Consider the following 18306-nt stretch of genomic DNA (forward strand, 5'->3'; position numbering starts at 1 on the left):
AATACATTAAGTTTTGAATGTCAACAAAATGTTTAAATCTTCTGGTAGTGCATGCAGATTTCCTTTGACACCTCTAACTAAAATATGAGACATGCAGAAGTTTGGAATGTATATACATGTATATTATATAATTTTCGCATTCATTACTTTATTTGTCAAAATAAAATAAAATATTTTCTCAGACCTGAAGTCTGAACAAAAATAGGCCATGCATAAGGGAAACATAGCAGAAGACCACAATAATTACCAATTTAATGCAGGCACAATGTTCAGAGTACATTTTATCTTGCTTCATTTGTTATATAAAGAAAGCCTCAGAGTATTAACTTGCTTCGATCTCTTTAAAACGAACAAAGGCTAAAAATCATACAAATAAAAGCTTTCAGTACATGTGAACAAGTCAGATTAATTGTGATTAAGAAGAGTTTGGCAGTGATTTCCTAGTCTCAACCCCAGTAGAGCACGATACACCTAGGTTGCAATCAACAAATAGAGTAAGAACAGTAACACAGATTTGCTCCCCACCTGTTGCTGGCTCGGGCGTACACGGTTCACTGACTTCTCAGTCCACAGCGCGGGCCAAGACCACTATGATCTCTATTGTTCATTGGCAAAACTTGATGAAAGTATCTACAATATATATATAACAGACTTAGGATTACGATTAAAACAAAATCCATTCCAGATTTATTTTACTTCAATTTAATACAGACAGCCCTTTTTTTAGTACTTGTACTTGCAAGAAAAACCTAATAAATGTGAATGCACTTTTGATCATTATGATCATTACATGCCTGCATGAGAAGTACATGTTAATGCTCTTTTGATTATGATCATTGTTACACTCAAGTATTAAACCTACAGATTTGTTTAAACCTGCAATTGCAGATATATACATGACTTCTTCTTGAGCACACAGAAACTGAATTTTTTTAGTAAGGAATAAGGAATCATTTTTTTAGTATTAGCAGGTGATAATTTTGGTCGGGGCATGATCAAATCCAAGCCCGAAGGGTTTTATGATAAATTTGGTCCCACCCGACAAAAATTATCACCACATAATATTCAAAGAATTATTCCTTATTACATATATTATATATTTTTCAACAGTTGTACGATTAAATAATTGAATATAAATAAGCAAACTCCACTTGCGCCTAAATTATGAATCATTTGAATTTAATGGACTGTATAGTACAAAATTGATACATAATTGGACTGTATAGTACAAAATCGATACATAGTGTGCACAGGCAAAGACACTTAAAAATTTAAACATTTGTTTTATTGCTTGCATGAAAACCTAGTATGCAACATAAAATAGATTCATTTCTGTTTCATTAAACTATTGTTAAACGTAGTATTATTTGCATTATTTCATGTTTGCAGTTGTAGTCCTCTATAATCAATTTCACAAGCAAGAAATCATTTTGTTTATTTGCCTTAATTTAATGGTGTCCTATGATAAATACTCATAGGCAGAGGTTAATTGTTAGCGAATTTTGTCAATAACAATAGCATATAATACAAAGTCAACAGAACATGTACTGTATTGGTTTGTGAAAATCTGCAGTAAAATTTCCAATTACATATACAGCTGGCATCCAGACATATAAACAGTGCTATTATTATACCCCACAGGCCATACAGTCCTTGAATGTCTGTGGTCCCTCTGTTCTTTTACTCACACTCTGTATTCAGCTCAGTGTTTAGCTTGCTTTCTAGCTAGAAACAAGGACATTGACAGAAATATTTTATGTATGAACTACAGAGATACATGTGGATAAGAGCAACTGTTACATTAATTTCTGACCTTGACATTCCTATGACCTTGACTTTGCATTTTTCTTAATTTACATTTAGTGGTTTCTTAGAAAATGTTGAAAATTTCAAATAAAGATACGAATATATTTACCGGTATTTTCTTATTTTGGCCTTGAACTTCCCTATGACCTTGACTCCATGTGCTTTCTCCACATATAGCTTTATTTCTGTTTAAGATTTTAATATTTAAGCTGTCTAAGGGAAATAAGTGTGTCACACACTACTCACCACACTTGATGATAAATTTAAAAATGCCCTATTGAATCACCATTTATGAATTAACTGTTTGTATATATAGCTATGAGTGACATATTTAATAACCAGGAATGAATAAACTTATTTCTTTGCTACATAAAGGAGTAATATACATAAAAAAGAACCCTAAATTTTCTAATTATGATTTTTTTGACGTGAAATATATGTTGCAGTACTCAGATGATTATAGTATATAATTATAACAGTTGTAGGCATTTACAAAAAATCTGACAGGCAGTACATCTATTTCCTAAACCAGTCAAACATGGCCCAGATTGAACCCATTTAACACTAGTAGTGTGTATAATTTATCAAAAACATATTCTTTAGATAATTGCAATGTAATCTTGATTTATTTTGGGAACCATCTATTCTGTAGTATTGACAGATTCCCTGCAAAGAGTTACCACCCAGCCAGTGATGAGAGGTTGGAGTTATTGTCCACCTAGCTTTGCACATCATGTCGAAATTCAATATCTTACAATGTTAAACAAACTTTCAAAACCTTTACTGTTGAGTTTTAAATCGCTGGTTAACCATTTTATCAATCAGTTTTAAATGTCCGAATCTTAAACCATGTACAGTATTTCAACAGCAGTAGTGTTCCTGTTAGATCTATTTAATAAACACTGTGAAGTTTGTTGCCACAGCTTAAGCATGCACTGTAATGTGCCAGAAGTTATGCACGTGTTTATACAATACATGGTCTCTTTAGTTATTTTACATAAGGTCAACATATGCAATGAAACAGCAGAAAAAACATATTTTAAGCCAAAGCTTTGAAAACATGCTCAGAGCAAGTATAACTTTAAATTGCATATGCCTTTCTATGGGTAAATTCAACAATTCAAGAATTTGGACTAAAAAATCTGATAGTTTTCATCTGACTGTTTTCACTTAAACGTATATGTAGTGAACAGCTTTACAACTAACATTGGAAAGCACTCGACAGAAGCACTTAATGGATCAGTGGAAAAAAGTTCTTCAACAAAAGCTTTAAATCTATAATCAAAACAACCTCAAAATAGTGGGGTTATTAAATATGTAACATTATGACACTCAATTGATATTAAATATCCAAATATAAATTTGACAGACAGCTCTTCCACAAGATCAAATTGATTATCCATATAATATTTTTGTTACTTTTACAGATTACACCCTGGAGAAGGAATTTATAAAGATGCATTACTACCCTTTCAACTCAGACTTCCGCCATATTAGTGATTTCTTATTTTCCAATAAAATGCCAATAAAATACCAGTCTGAAATTTAGGCATACAATCAATTCCAAAATTTTTCAATAGAGAATTGTGTTTCCCTTTTACTTGCTCTGCATAAAACCATACAGTAGATCTTGCACTGACAGCGTGGACTTTTGTAAATAGGGTGTTTATTTGAAGAAAAAAAAAAACCCTGACAAAAATGATTTCTAGATCTATTGTTAGTATTGTTTATTGTATTAGATAAAGTTCACTGGTCTAAAATACATGTATAATGCAAACAAAATTCACTCTGTAGAAACTGCACAAGCAGTTGATGCACACACAGAGTAAGGTGACCCTTTATGCAATATCTGATTAGGACATCAAAGCAATTTATGCCTAAAAATTCTTTTTTATCAAGCTTAGTTTTTTTTTCAATTCTTTTACTTTTTTTCCAATCTAATCATACATAGTATAGTGCATGTATTTAAATGATCCTGCAATGCAGATGCTGTGAACAGAAATATCGATATGTATGCATGTACCCATGTAGCAATCGAGATGGGCTTCCTATAAACTCCCACTTCAATGACCCCCCCTCAAGTCAAGCTTACATAAAAGCTAGTGAAAGAATTTTCTACAATTTTTAGAATATGTTTATTATTCGTTGAAAAATAAATAAAGTTTAATTCAGGAATGATAAAAAATAATATAACATGGCAACTTAAAACTTTTATTAATAAATGTAAGCTGTAATTCCATATCACTGTCTTGTTCTTCTGATTTCTTATTACTTAATGTAAAAAGTTCATACCCTGAAATGCATTGATTGTCGTGCACATGAAAAAGTCCTTCGCTCTGACAACAAAAAAGAAGGATTTCTCGTATCTATTAGCCTGCAGCCTGTCATCATTCCTGCTACTCCTAGCTGCTCTCAATAACCAAGACCAATCCTCATCTCTCTAATTATCTATACTTTCTTCACTTCTTGATGAAGAGGGGATACCTTTAGGCAAATATCTCTGAAGTTCAATAAACCTTACATAGAGCATCGAAACCAATGTGGATCTTCTATTCATAAAAACACAGGCAAAAAAATCAGGAGAAGTAAAAGTAGAAGCACAGTGAGTAAATCATTTTCAGTATGAATTGAAAGAAAGACAAATTTTAAAGAAGAATTTATCATTTTTAAGGAAGTACTAGGTCTATCATTCTATATCACCTCAGTTGTAATACTTTAAAAACCCAATAGTCCTGTAATGAGAAGCCAATTGATCTCTCAATCTGCAAGACTCAGACATAATCTTACTACATCTACTTGTAGTCTAAGCTCCATACTTAAGGTGGCTCTATACACCCACAGTTTATTCCAATTTTCAATAGAAGACCACAAAACATATACTTATCAAATATTAAAATGACGATAGGGATACTATAGGTATTTTAAAAGAATTTTTTAATGTTTTTTCGTGTTTTTGTAAATATTTTTTAAAAAGACAGCTATCAACAAATTGAGAAAAATTATTTTGCCATATGATGGATATGTCCTTCGGACACATGAAAAAAAATATAACAATTCTTAACATTCAAAAATATTACTATTGCAATTTTTTTTAGTATTTCTCCAAAATGTAATTTTTCATATTTTCTTACTCTGTTGACAAATCATCTGAAAAAGTTGCTTGATGTTATAAGAAAATGTATTTTAATAAATGTGACATAAGAAATTGAATGAAAACCATTGCAAATAAACACAAAAAATATTTAAAATTTTATTTGGTATGAAAGTTCCTCAGGTAAGGATTATCGTTCCTAAGTCCCAAGGCCCAAACACCTTGGGGACTTTTCATTTCTGAGTTGAAGAAAAATTTCCTAAATATAATGTTGGAATGATAAATACATACATATTTCATTATAGACTTTGCCCTGTATAAGTGAATATATTCGCTTTAATGCAAAACTAAGTCAAATAAATAAAGGGGAACATTGACAAGGCTAATAGGATTTATGTATCCCAACCTGAGAGAAATTCAAAGCAACCCTTTCATCCCCGTTAGGTGTCGATATTAATGTGCATTAAATATATTATAATTGGAATATTGTCGCCGGTTTAGAATTTTCTTTCATGGTATTCAACCAAAAAATACGTTCTAGAAATTTTTGGAAAGTTAAAAAAATTATTGTTCTCAACGGGAATCGAACGCATGACCTACTGGTTTGTAGTGAACCCACTAACCCACTGCGCTACGGTGTAACATATCAATGATGGTAAAGAAACTCTTTAAAAATTTATACTTGATTTTATTGTTTATTTCGATAATAATACCACACAACGTGAAGGTGTCACATACCAAATTACTTGTAAGTAATGAATTTTCCAATTATCAAATTAAATCTATTCATTTAACAAATTATTCAAAAGAGCGGTTCCCATACAATTCGCCTCAGTTTAAATCAGCCAGTACCGGAAATGCATGTTTCCAGATTTACTTTTCTGCGTACTGCGTCATCAAAAAGTGGTGTATAGAGCCACCTTAAATGAATCTGTCAAAATATTTTTGAAAAAAAAATACAAAATGGTTCCAAATTACATATGGGTTTAGAATGTTTCAGGACTCAGTTTAAATACATTTTTGTATCTATAAAAACAATTATTAGGCTAATTTGATGGCTACAGCTGACTACAAATCCATGTTTACAGTCATCTTAAATGTCAATATCAGTTTATAAGACATACATTAATTGTGCATGCTAAATACAAGCTAAAAGTAATATAAAGTTTAAATTAAGTTCAGATAATGATTATTTTATACAAGCACAGAGTATGTTAAAAGGAACAATGAAAATGTTTTTATTTCATAAACTAGCTTGCGCAATAACTTTTAATTGTTATAAATAATGCTTAAGCTTTTAATAGGTCAATCAAATTTTATCGAAACTTCACATGACTCTTAACTACAGAAATACAGCATACCATACGTCTGGTTATTTTCCCAATGATCCATTTTTCATCTTTTTTCAATTTCACATAGCGAAAAACTACAATATGCATTACACATGATGCAAAAATTAAGTCGAAATTGTATGCTACTTGAAATTTTTCAAATTACAAAAAATGACTTATGCAATATTTTGATACAGAATTAACTTTACCCAAATTTTTGCGACATGGAAAAAAAATGGGCTAAGGTACAATGTATTAGGAATAAATTAAAGCTTGAGAAATATACCTGTACCAATAATTTACCATTGCAAAAAATGTCATTGTTCATCATTGTTTGCATTATAACCATCACATTCCAATTACATGTATCAAGAATACAGGGTTTTTTTTAAAATACAATTTCAGTTTAAATGTTTAATTCATACACCAATAGACATATAATAGAAAACAAACTCCCTCTAAATTGCCAGGTAGGTAAAGAGAAACATTAAAACAGAAGAAACGATAAATCAATGGCTTGTGAGCTTGCCAGGACTCAGTACAATTACTGTATATTCTTGTTTTTATGTCATTAAATTTATTTTCGGCTAAAGGTTTCTTAAGTATTGACAGCAATAGAAAACTGAACTGTCACAGACAGAGTGGGCAATGCAAGTGGAGGTCTCCGCAGTTAAAGTAAAATGGGTGCAGAAACAAAGTGTGATTATAAAGTGTCTCCATGAGTCTTTATTGATAAGTGATACATGTACATTGACTGATGCCACTAAAAGATCAACTTAATTACCAAAAGTAATTAATTGTATATTTTTTGGAAGGAAAAGAAAAAAATGGTAAAATCAAACTAACAATGCTACCATCATATTAAAATATGCAAGAATTTCAAGTACCATGAAAAGTAATGAACTTAACACATGTTAAAGGGTGCATACATATATTACATATGCATTATATTAAAGACAAAGTGGTATGACTTTGATGTACATGTACCTGTATCTAAAATTTGAATGGTAACGCGAAAACGGTTGCAGCTTATGTGTCACAACAAAAATGTTGACAGATAATGTAATAGAGAACTATAAGGTGTTAGCATTTGGGTCTCTACTTAAGGAATTATTCCTCAATGTTAAATAATTAAATGTCCTGTTCCTTTCATCATAGAAAAAGAACTTAATTGAAAGTTTGTATCAATTTAAAGTTATGTGGCAGTCACAGTATTATGTAATGCTATAAAACATGCTGCCACAAGATAGGGTATTGATTTCATAATCAGAGAAGCAGAACATCATTAAAACAAATCTGATGTGTAAAGTTCACATGTATTAAACTAAAAATTGTCAATGATAGTGAACCCCTTTTTTGTTTCGAAAGAAAATACATTTTTGCAAATTTTGCAAACGAAAACAATTTTTTGTTTTGAAGTTTACTTGATTCTTTTTTTTCTTTTTTTTTTAAAAAAGGCAATACCTTTAGGGGGCATGTACATCAAAGTTCAGTTTAGTCAAATATCCTTTTAAATATCTGTTAAGAATACTGTGCAGAATCAAAAAAAAGACTGGTAAGTGTTTACATGTTGATTTATGAGAGCAGGTAGTTACTGAATGAAATATAGTTTTAGGACTAAGAGCTTTATCTGATAGATACCTATTTATATGGTAACTAGGATAAAATACAGGTTAAATAATTTATGCAACACTATGTGCAAAGTGAATTTAGTCTGTCTTCTTTAAGACAAGAAGCCAAGACACTTTAAATGTTTAAATAAAAAAGCTGTCTCAAATAGAATTGAAATTTGGAAATACTAGTACTCAATGGTAACCTCATCTCAACCAGCTAGCTGGCATACAATTTAATTTGCAGTCCCCCACAGATTTAAATTGATATCCTTCTCTCAAATCACATACAAATTAGAATTTCAATATACCTGGAGAATGTAATCATTCCAATAAATATTTTGTTAACTTATTAAGCTAAGTTAACATTGCAACCCTTTCAAATATCATTGCTAACTGCTAATGAAGACCCTTCACTATCTAATCCTCTGCCTCAAAGCACAATGTTTAAAGTTCTTTACAAAATCCATTAACAGGTCAAACATCCATTTTCACCCCAAATGAATGAAATTTGTTTTTATATCTACAAGTAACATATTATCATGTTTGCATGGGAAACTTTCCATGTTAAGCATAACAAAACATTCTTCTCTCTTACAATATAATTGTCATAGTACCCAAGGTTATCTTAATTTTTCTTTATGACATTTATACCAAGTAAAATTTTATCTACTTTCAACTGAATAATGTCATCAATCATATTTGGCAAAAGTTATGAATTTGTAGTAAAAGATAATTTTATTATAATAAGTTAAGCCAAAAAAATATAAATTAATATAATGAGCCATAACCAGTGACTTTCAACACTTTGAAAACATTTTTTTATTGGAACAATAAATTTAAAGCTATCATTAAAACTTCATTTGCTAATTTATAAGTATTCCTAGAGCTCCATTAAAATAAAACATCCAAGGGATTTTTTTCTACTCTAACATTTTTCTAAATGAAGGGTTGTCTAATATTTCAACTCTCACTGATCAATGAAGACATACCTCCCACAAGTCAATTAATTCCACCTCTAGACCTTGCTTTTTATTCCGTACCATTCAACTGTGACTTTAAATGTATTCCAACAGCAGAAGCATTTTGCAATAGTCACCATGCCAACTACACCTGGTACAATTTCAGTTTACAAAGTACCAGCAGGGTTGTTTCACACAATGGTAAGCATAAAGATGTCCTTATTACTTGTCATAACTGAAAGCCCTGCTAAGATCGAAGTGGAAGTGTTTAAATTTCCTATTAGAATTGTCCACAAATTGAATAGCGGCAATAGTGAAACAAGTAAAAAATTCAAGTTTGCTTAAGTCCTGTGGTCTGAAATCGCGCTTAATACGTGACGTCAATCTATTACTTTGCGATATTATTAAAAGGCTTTGTTGTCACTACATATTCACTATTTGGCCGTGGAATTAAAAAGCAGCAAATCCATATGTATGAAAGTTTGGGTCATATGAATATAACCTTTCACTAAAATACAATCAGTTAAAAAACTGATCTAAGAGGACATTAAATAGTTTTCATGGCTGATGAATTCTATTGAAGAATGAAAGCATGATCCACACACAGATCACAAAGCATTGTGTCTGCAAAAGACAGCAATTACAAATGTTTTTGAAAGTCATTTCTACATTTCTGTTGATGCCCCCCTGTTGGCTGTGAATGCAGAGCTTAAATGTAAGAATTGGGATGATTAGCAAGTCTACATACAATTTTTGATTTTCAATGAAAGGTTTAATGTATATGTTATTCACATCAACAGATTAAGAGAAAGTAAATGTATACTTGGAATCCTACACTACTTTAACTGTTCACTGTATAATTTGGTCAATTCAGAAGCTTTAATATCTCTGCCTAATTGAATAAACAAACCCCATGTGGTCTTAAATACTTAATTATGCCACTACAAAATTGAAAATCAGTATAAACAGGTAGCCACCATATAGTACATGTAAAAGTTTGTAAAATCAGCAGTCCTCTTTGTCACCAAAATTTTTAAATCACTCAACTCAAATCCTTAAAGGAAAAGTGCACAAATTTGAGGATTTCGAGAAAACTATGATTCAGTAAATAGAAGAATTCAACATAAAAGTTGACAGAGGGATGTCTATATAAGCAACTAAACTCATTAGGCCTAGAGATCTGTTCGAGGGAAGCCATACACATGCAAATTCACTGCATTTTTGTAAATACTTACAAATCACAAATTTTTGACATCATACACATTTGATTTCTAAAGGCCAATCTCTGCTTTATCAGACAAAGAAATTATTAGGACGAAGAAATTATTCAAAATGCCACAAATTTAGACAAAACTTATGTACTTAAATAAATCTGTTCGTTTTCTTTAAATATACTACTGAAAATTTGACTTACTTAATTAGATTTTAACATATTTCATAACATGTTAAAAAAAAAACATGATTCACATTTCAGTTTCTTCCCTAAGGTGTAATGGGACATTTTAAGATATTTGTATTGATGTGGATGAGTACATCAAACTTTAAATACAATACCCATTTTATAATTTTTAAATTGTACAATAGTTTATCAAAAAATTAATGCATTTAAAAATTCTTAGAAAGATAAAAATGTAAAAATTCCCAATTTGTTTTGAACTCATGACAATATATGTGTATAGCAGTTCAGTAGTATATACTTTACATGACTTGTACGTGTAACATGCTACAATAATAAGACATTAAAGCTGATAGAAAAAATTTATGAGATGTATTGTTGATTAAATGGATATCACAAAATGAAGCTAGCTAAGTGACCCATGATATCTCCTTAAATAACTCATAAGTTTTGCTATAACGGAGTATGCATGTATGTTATTACAGTCTGAAGTTAAGCATTATACACCCAAAAATCACATTTATAATGGTAAAAATATAACACTACTGGTACATACCAAACTGAAGTAGACATCACCTCTGTGAGCGGTATTGTTCACAAATGCATAATTTACACAAATTCATGAAATTCCAACCTTATATATTAAACATTAGTGATTACAGTTTCATGTTCATAAGCCATACATATCCTTCATATATAAAATATTTAAAAAAATCATGAAATTACACCTTCATGGTCGTTTTTCTATTGCATTGACATTATGGCATGCTGATAATTAATGCAAATTATAACCTTCTTCCTAACATTCATAGATTGTTAATTCTTAAACTAGCACAATAGCTTCACTCATCAATACAGTTATCTGACATTATGATAATGGAAACTGCATTACCAAAATACCTGGTATACATATTGAATTAATTGATTTTAATGATTAAATGAGAAAAGGAAAGACAACAGAGATATTCTGCAGCTGAACAGGAAACACTTAGGTAACACTTTAAACATTATTCAATAACTGTCTAACAGTCACTCAGAAAACACAAATTACTAGTTTTTATTGGAATGTACTGGTACCAGCTGCACCTTATAGAAGTTCAAACAGATCAGCATAATTTGTTGTCTGTAATTTCATTGATTATACTTCTGAATACATAATCTGTCGCATGAGATAGTTAGGACAGATAAATAATAAAAGAAACTCCAAGGAAACCTTACCATTATTTCCATAAAAACTTGGTTGACAAGACTTCTCAGTCTTTGAATTATCCAGCAAAATCTCTAGCTGCTCTAATGTTCATCTTTGGTCTAGAAGTTTGTTGAATCTGAGTGTAACTGATAAAAGGATACATAAGGCAAAACATGAAGTGAAATTTGTTGATTCCGTGTATAATTGATCAATCAGAGGAAAAGCAACATATGCAGTATAATTGGTAAAAAGAAAAGGATTCTGTAAGGAATCAGTTCTTTGAGTATTATGAGGTGATCTAATATGGTCAGGATAATCACATCTATCATAAAACCGTATAATCCATGGCTTTATTGGATTTGATCACACCAAAAGTATTTGATCACCTCATAAAATTCAAATAATTACTTATTAGTTACATATTCATATAATTTTCAACAATTACTTTCACCAATTGTTCAATTATTGACATTTTTTATTTTACATTATTTTCATTTTTGTACTGTTATGCAACATCCCCTTGCACCCCACAATATATCATTTGATTGGGTCATTGATGAAAAGTATTGGACTTAATGTCAAATCTTACAAGTTATCACGGACAAAGACACTGGAAAATGTAAAGATAAGTGGTGTCACGAAATCTTTCCATCTCCCTACTCTCAGGTCCAGATGTTACATGTCCACCTCAAATCTGGTCAAGATTATTAATTTAGCAGTATCATGTGCAAATGTTATATCAAATGGTTGACAAATTTATTAAAATCAAAACTTTACTGGCTCTTTATTGTCTTTTTTTTTATTTTCAAACAACAATCAATATAAAAAATAAGCTTGTGAAGGTTTGATTTTTAATCTGACAAATATCAATGGATGATGACAGACAAACATGCTTACATATCGCAAATATGTGAAATGGGTGCATGACCTAACAGCCATAAAATCTTCAAATCTCATATTCTATTTCCGTATCTGTAAATTTAATTAAGAGTGTAAGAAAAGCACTAGCAGCGGTGATCATACACCTGCTCACGACGGTAGTACATCTGACCAGCACGTTAATATCTCAGGTGACCTTCATCAAATTCAGCAAAGTTTGACAGAAATAAGAGAGTCCATGGTGAAAAAATCGGATGTCAAGGTCTTGGTTTCGGAAATATTGTTAGAATTGAAAAATGAAATAAAAAGTGAAATAAAACAAGAAATTGTCGATGAAATGAAAAAAGATTTCGAAGAAAGTATCAAAAACAAAGTCAAGAAAGAGTTTGAAGATAAAATCGACGAAAAGTGTAAAGAGTTCGAAACACAAACAAAAGAAATCTCCGAGGGTTTTAATCTTGATTTCGACACTCTGAGAGAAAAATTGAACTCCCAAGCCAGTGAACTGAGATCTCTCAACGACAAGCTCAAACAATGTGAATCTGCGGCACAATCTGCAATGACCCTCGCCAATCAAAATCAACAATACTCGCAGAAAGCCAATATTAAATTTCTAAACTGGGCCGAGGAGAAAAACGAAAACCTCAGGAGTAAATTGTGTACAATTCTCAAGGAGGCAGTGAAGATGGACCTGGACCCCTCGGATGTTCTTGCGATTCATCGGATTCCTGGGGGAGATGGGAAAGGGCCACGCCCTGTGATCGCCAAATTCCGTAACACGGAGGTCAAGATCGCGGTCATCAAAAACCGATCGAATGACAAACTCAAAAAATGTTTTACCATGCATGACCACCTAACATATTTCAACGCAAAACTTTTGCGCAATCTTAATGGTGACCCTCGAATCCAGTCTGCCTGGTACTACAACGGCAAGATTTTTGCGCTGGACGAACAAGGACGCCGCCACAGATTCGATATTCTGGACAATGTTTCTGAAAAACTAAAACGGCGCTAGTACACTTTTTTGATAGACAGCGGAGTGGAACCTGGATGCTTCGGGATCGGTCAACGGTTTTCAGATCGGGATCGGTATCTCAATTTCAGAACTGTTTACTTTCTGTTTAGACATGTGTGTATGTGTGAGTGTGCGTGTTTCTCCCTTTATAAGTGTTCTTAATGAACTGGTAGGATGCTTAGTTTCTTATGTGTGTGTAATATCTTTGGGTATGGTTGGATCAGAAAATTTGGTAATGGTAAGTGGTTATTTGCTTCTCGCATGTGTTATTTTTGAATACTTTCTTTGTCTTACATGTGTTGCTTTTGTTATTTTCTATTTAATACGTAAATATGATGTCGTCTGACAACATTTTAATAGCTATGGTGAACTGTCAGGGGCTCGCCACACCATCAAAACGAAAAGATGTTCTTAACTACTATAAACAAAAACATTATTCTATCATTTGCCTGCAAGATACTCATTTTATATCTGAACATGAACAGTTTATAGAAACACAGTGGGGATATAAATGTGTGTTTAATTCATATTCATCTAACTCAAGAGGGGTCTGTATACTTTTCAATTACAACTTTGAGTTTAAAATTCATAGAGTGAAAAACGACTGTGAAGGTAATTTGTTAGCTTTGGCCATGATAATTGAGGACCACAAGGTTACCCTCATTAATATATACGGTCCTAATATTGACAACCCTGAGTTTTATGAAAATGTAAGAAGTATCTTCCTTGAATTTGATAATGAATATTTTATTCTATGTGGGGACTTTAATCTTGCATTGAATCCCATGCAGGATACTTATAACTACTGTAGTGTTAACAATCCAAAGGCTCGAAGTAAAGTCCTGGAAATAATGGAGGACTTATGCCTCATAGATTACTATAGAGTCCTAAATCCTGAAAAAAAAGTATATACATGGCGGAAAAAAAATCCTCTAAAACAAGGTCGCCTTGATTAATTTCTCATTTCTGACAGCTTAACAAATCTTGTTGAAAACTGTACTATCAAACCTGGATACAGGTCTGATCATTCTATAGTTTTGCTCGAGCTTAAATTTAATCCCTTCCGGAGAGGGCGTGGTCTTTGGAAATTTAATAATTATTTACTTACAGATAAAGACTACGTTCAAAAGGTAAAAAATGTAATAAAGTGTGTTAGTAATCAATATTTAGAGAATGCAGAGAGTAAAAATTTCCAATGTAAAAATAACATGGATGAAAGTTTATTTCTTGAGGTGCTACTGATGGAAATACGGGGAAATACTATCTCATATTCTTCATATATCAAAAAAGAAAAAGACCAAAAAGAAAAAACACTACTGCAAGAAATTGAGGATTTAGAATCAGATGCTTTCATTGATTTAAATAAATTAGATGAAAAAAAAAAGGAACTCGAGAGTATTAGAAAAGAAAAGTTACTAGGCCACATGATAAGGTCCCGAGCTCGCTGGATAGAAGAGGGTGAAAAACCATCAAAATATTTCTGTAATTTAGAATCTAGGAATTATTTAAATAAAACAATAAAAAAAATTGAATTAGAGGGTACTGGCACTATATATGAACAAACAGAAATTTTAGATGAAGTTAAGATATATTATGAAACTCTGTATAAAAGTGCAGATTCAAGTTTAGTTAATATAAATTTAGAAGAAATGTTCTTGAATTCTAATAATCCTAAAATGGATACAAATACGTCCAAAGGTCTGGAGAAAGACATTGAGGAAAGAGAAGTTCTTAACGTATTAAAGCACATGAAGAATAATAAGTCCCCTGGTAGTGATGGGTATACCGCAGAATTTTTCAAGTTTTTTTGGAGTGATATTAGAAATTATGTTGTTAGAGCTATTAACTGTATTTTTCTTAAAAAAGAGCTTCCTATCTCTCAAAGACTTGGAATAATTTCATGTTTGCCAAAAGGGGACAAACCAAGACAGTTTCTAAAGAACTGGCGACCAATAACCCTTTTAAATGTTCTCTACAAGATCATATCTGGTTGCCTAAGCTTTAGAATCAAACAAGTTTTGGACATTATTATTTCAAATACACAATCTGGTTTCATAAAAGGTAGATACATAGGGGAAAATACTCGCTTTGTTTATGATCTGATGTCGTACACAGAGATACATGAAATTCCAGGGCTTTTGGTCCTCATTGATTTCGAAAAAGCCTTTGACTCTATGTCATGGTCATTTATTTATAAAGTTTTAAGTTATTTTGGGTTTGGAGAATATATTATCCAGTGGATAAAAATTTTAAACACAAATTTCCGTGCCTGCATTTTACAAAGTGGGTTTTTATCAGAACAATTTGACATACAAAGGGGTTGTAGACAAGGAGATCCTGTTGCTCCATATTTATTCATTATATGTGCAGAAATCCTTTCAATTCTTATAAAGCAAAACAATGATATTAAGGGCATTTTTGTTCATAATAAAGAACATATAATATCACAGTATGCAGACGACACTTTGTTAGCCCTTGATGGTTCACCAAAATCCTTGTTCGAAGCATTAGAAACTATAGATTTTTACTCCAGCTTTTCAGGACTTAAAATTAATACATCTAAGACAAAAATTGTGTGGATTGGTTCAAAAAAATTCTCTGATCAAGTGTTTCATCATACCAGATGGAAATTAGACTGGGGATCTACATCTTTTAATTTATTAGGTTTCCAATTTTCCGTTGAACTTTCTGAAATTGTTGATATTAATTTTGGTAATCAGATTCCAAAAATCATTGCACTTATGGAACAATGGAAAAGAAGAATTCTTACTCCAATTGGTCGTGTCACTGTCATTAAGAGTTTGTTAATTCCAAAACTAAATCATTTATTTATATCGCTTCCTACTCCCAAAAAGGAGATTGTAGCATTTATATGCAAAGCCTTTTTTGAGTTTCTATGGAAATCCAAAACAGACAAAGTTAAAAGGTCTCTTATAACACAAGACTACTCGTCAGGTGGTATGAAAATGGTAGATGTTAGAAGTTTTATTACATCACTTAAATGTACATGGATTAAAAGGTTAACTTGCTCACATAAACCATGGATGGATATTTTCTATGCTCTCAATGGAGATGATATTTTACAGAAATTGTATGATTTTGGAGATAGTTTTGTGTTTGATTGTTTGTTAAAAGAAAATAACGCCTTTTGGAAAGATGTTTTGATTGCTTGGTCATGTTATATGAAATCTTTTACTTACTCTCCGCACTTTAAAAACAAATTTCATTATATTCCAGTGTGGTATAACTCTAATATAAAAGTTAACAACAAACCAGTTTTTTTTAAATCCTGGTATGAAAAGGGAATAAAGGTTGTGCAAGATTTTTTTGATGATGATTGTAATCTTTTAGACTTTGGAGTTCTTAAACACACATACAATCTATCTGATAGTTGTGTGATGCAATACAATAGCATTGTTACAGCTATTTCAAAATATTTGAAATCATTGTTAATAGATAGGTCTTCTTTCAAAAGACTTCCTAATCCATATGTACCTTTATTTTTTGAACCTCTCATATCTTCTGAAAAATGCTCAAAAATCTTTTATAATTTCTTGAATAAAAATGAGGCTATTCCAACCTCAATCAGCAAGTGGGAGGCAGAGCTTAGGCCATATGGAGTAGACACAATATCAGTGCAAGATGTTTTTAAAATTTGTTATAAAACCACTAGTGATTCTTCTGCCCAGTGGTTACAATTTCGAATCTTACATAGAATTGTTCCTGTTGGAAAATACCTTAAGAAAATTAACATTAAAACTTCTGATTGTTGTGGTTTTTGTATGGAAAATGTTGCAACAATAATACATGTTTTCATTGCTTGTGATAAAGTACAAACACTCTGGAGTGATTTAAGTCTTCATATATACAGAAAAACCTCTGAAAGAGTTGGTTTCAATGTTTCGAATGTTATTCTCGGTGATCTACCATTGTCAAACAATAACAGGGTTATAAACTTCATAATTCTTTATGTTAAACAATATATTTTTATATCCTTAATGCAAACAAAATGCCAAATTTTCTTGGATTACTCAGTCATTTAAGAATAAAATACCATGTAGAAAGATATGCTGCTATCCAAAATCAAAAGCTGCGCAATTTTGAAAAATTGTGGCTTACATGGAAAAACATTTTAGATTAGTTTATGATATTATGATTATTACTATTCGTATTATTATTTGTTATTTATTTTTTGGTTTTTTATTTTTTTTGGTTTTTTCTCTTTTTTTGGAAGCAAAGTAACCATTTACCACTAATATTGAAAAATGTATGTAATTATACTTGTGTGTGAGTGAGTATGCATGTGTATAAAATTTATAAAAACTGAATTTAATAATGTCAACATTAGTACTAGTATGTATGGAACAAAAACAATAAATTATAAAAAAAAAAAAAAAGAGTGTAAGAAAACATACCAGGTATGTATAAATTGCAACCCCTTTGACCAGCATACTAAATATTTAACTTTAAAAGTTTAAGGCATATAACAAACTCTACCTTGGTGTGTTGTTAACAGTTAATACAGCAGTTACTTTCATCATGTCATTACTCTGAACCCTCATTGTGTTGAACTACAAAAGAATTTCAGACATTAAATCCTAGTTTTCATGGTGGCTATTGGTGTAACAGTATATCAAACTGGGAAACGTACAACATCAATGAATCTTCAAAAATACAAACTAAAGTACAGTTTTAAATAAAAAAAACATGCAAGCTCAGATATTTCATTATAATATATTGAAAGTACAGTATGTATGGGTATCATTAAAAAAACGGAATCGCCAAAAATCATCTTTGATAATTATTTATCTTAAAAAACTAGACTGGAAACATGAACAAGAATTCAATTTTCTTTTAGGCTTGGAGAGTTAATACACAAGGGGATAGCCAACATAAAATATATTGTAAATTTTGCTTGATAACTATAAATACATGTATAATTAAGTTGCTGGAGATATACATAGAGTTGATAGTTATTAACTGAGAAAAATTTCCCCATTTCGACCAGCAAAAGGACGCAATATTAG

General features: G+C 31.2%; 1 protein-coding gene across 5 annotated transcripts in view; it reads right to left on the reverse strand.

Moving 5' to 3' along the window:
• The window catches only part of LOC128175294 (sodium/calcium exchanger 2-like), a 50801-nt gene that overhangs the window by 30821 nt on the left and 1674 nt on the right, over window positions 1-18306 (reverse strand). The window contains exons 2-4 of one of the 5 annotated variants that reach the window (XM_052840813.1): window positions 17777-17850; window positions 11415-11531; window positions 526-630 (exon numbers count right to left, since the gene is read on the reverse strand). The gene's annotated coding sequence lies outside the window, so the exon portion shown is untranslated. Of the gene's footprint in view, window positions 1-525; window positions 631-8830; window positions 9146-11414; window positions 11532-17776; window positions 17851-18306 lie in introns of those variants that run through there. The other 4 variants (XM_052840814.1, XM_052840812.1, XM_052840819.1 and 1 more) reach the window with 4 other exon arrangements.

The sequence above is a fragment of the Crassostrea angulata genome, chromosome 3, assembly GCF_025612915.1.
Source record: "Crassostrea angulata isolate pt1a10 chromosome 3, ASM2561291v2, whole genome shotgun sequence".
NCBI classification, from domain to species: domain Eukaryota; kingdom Metazoa; phylum Mollusca; class Bivalvia; order Ostreida; family Ostreidae; genus Magallana; species Magallana angulata.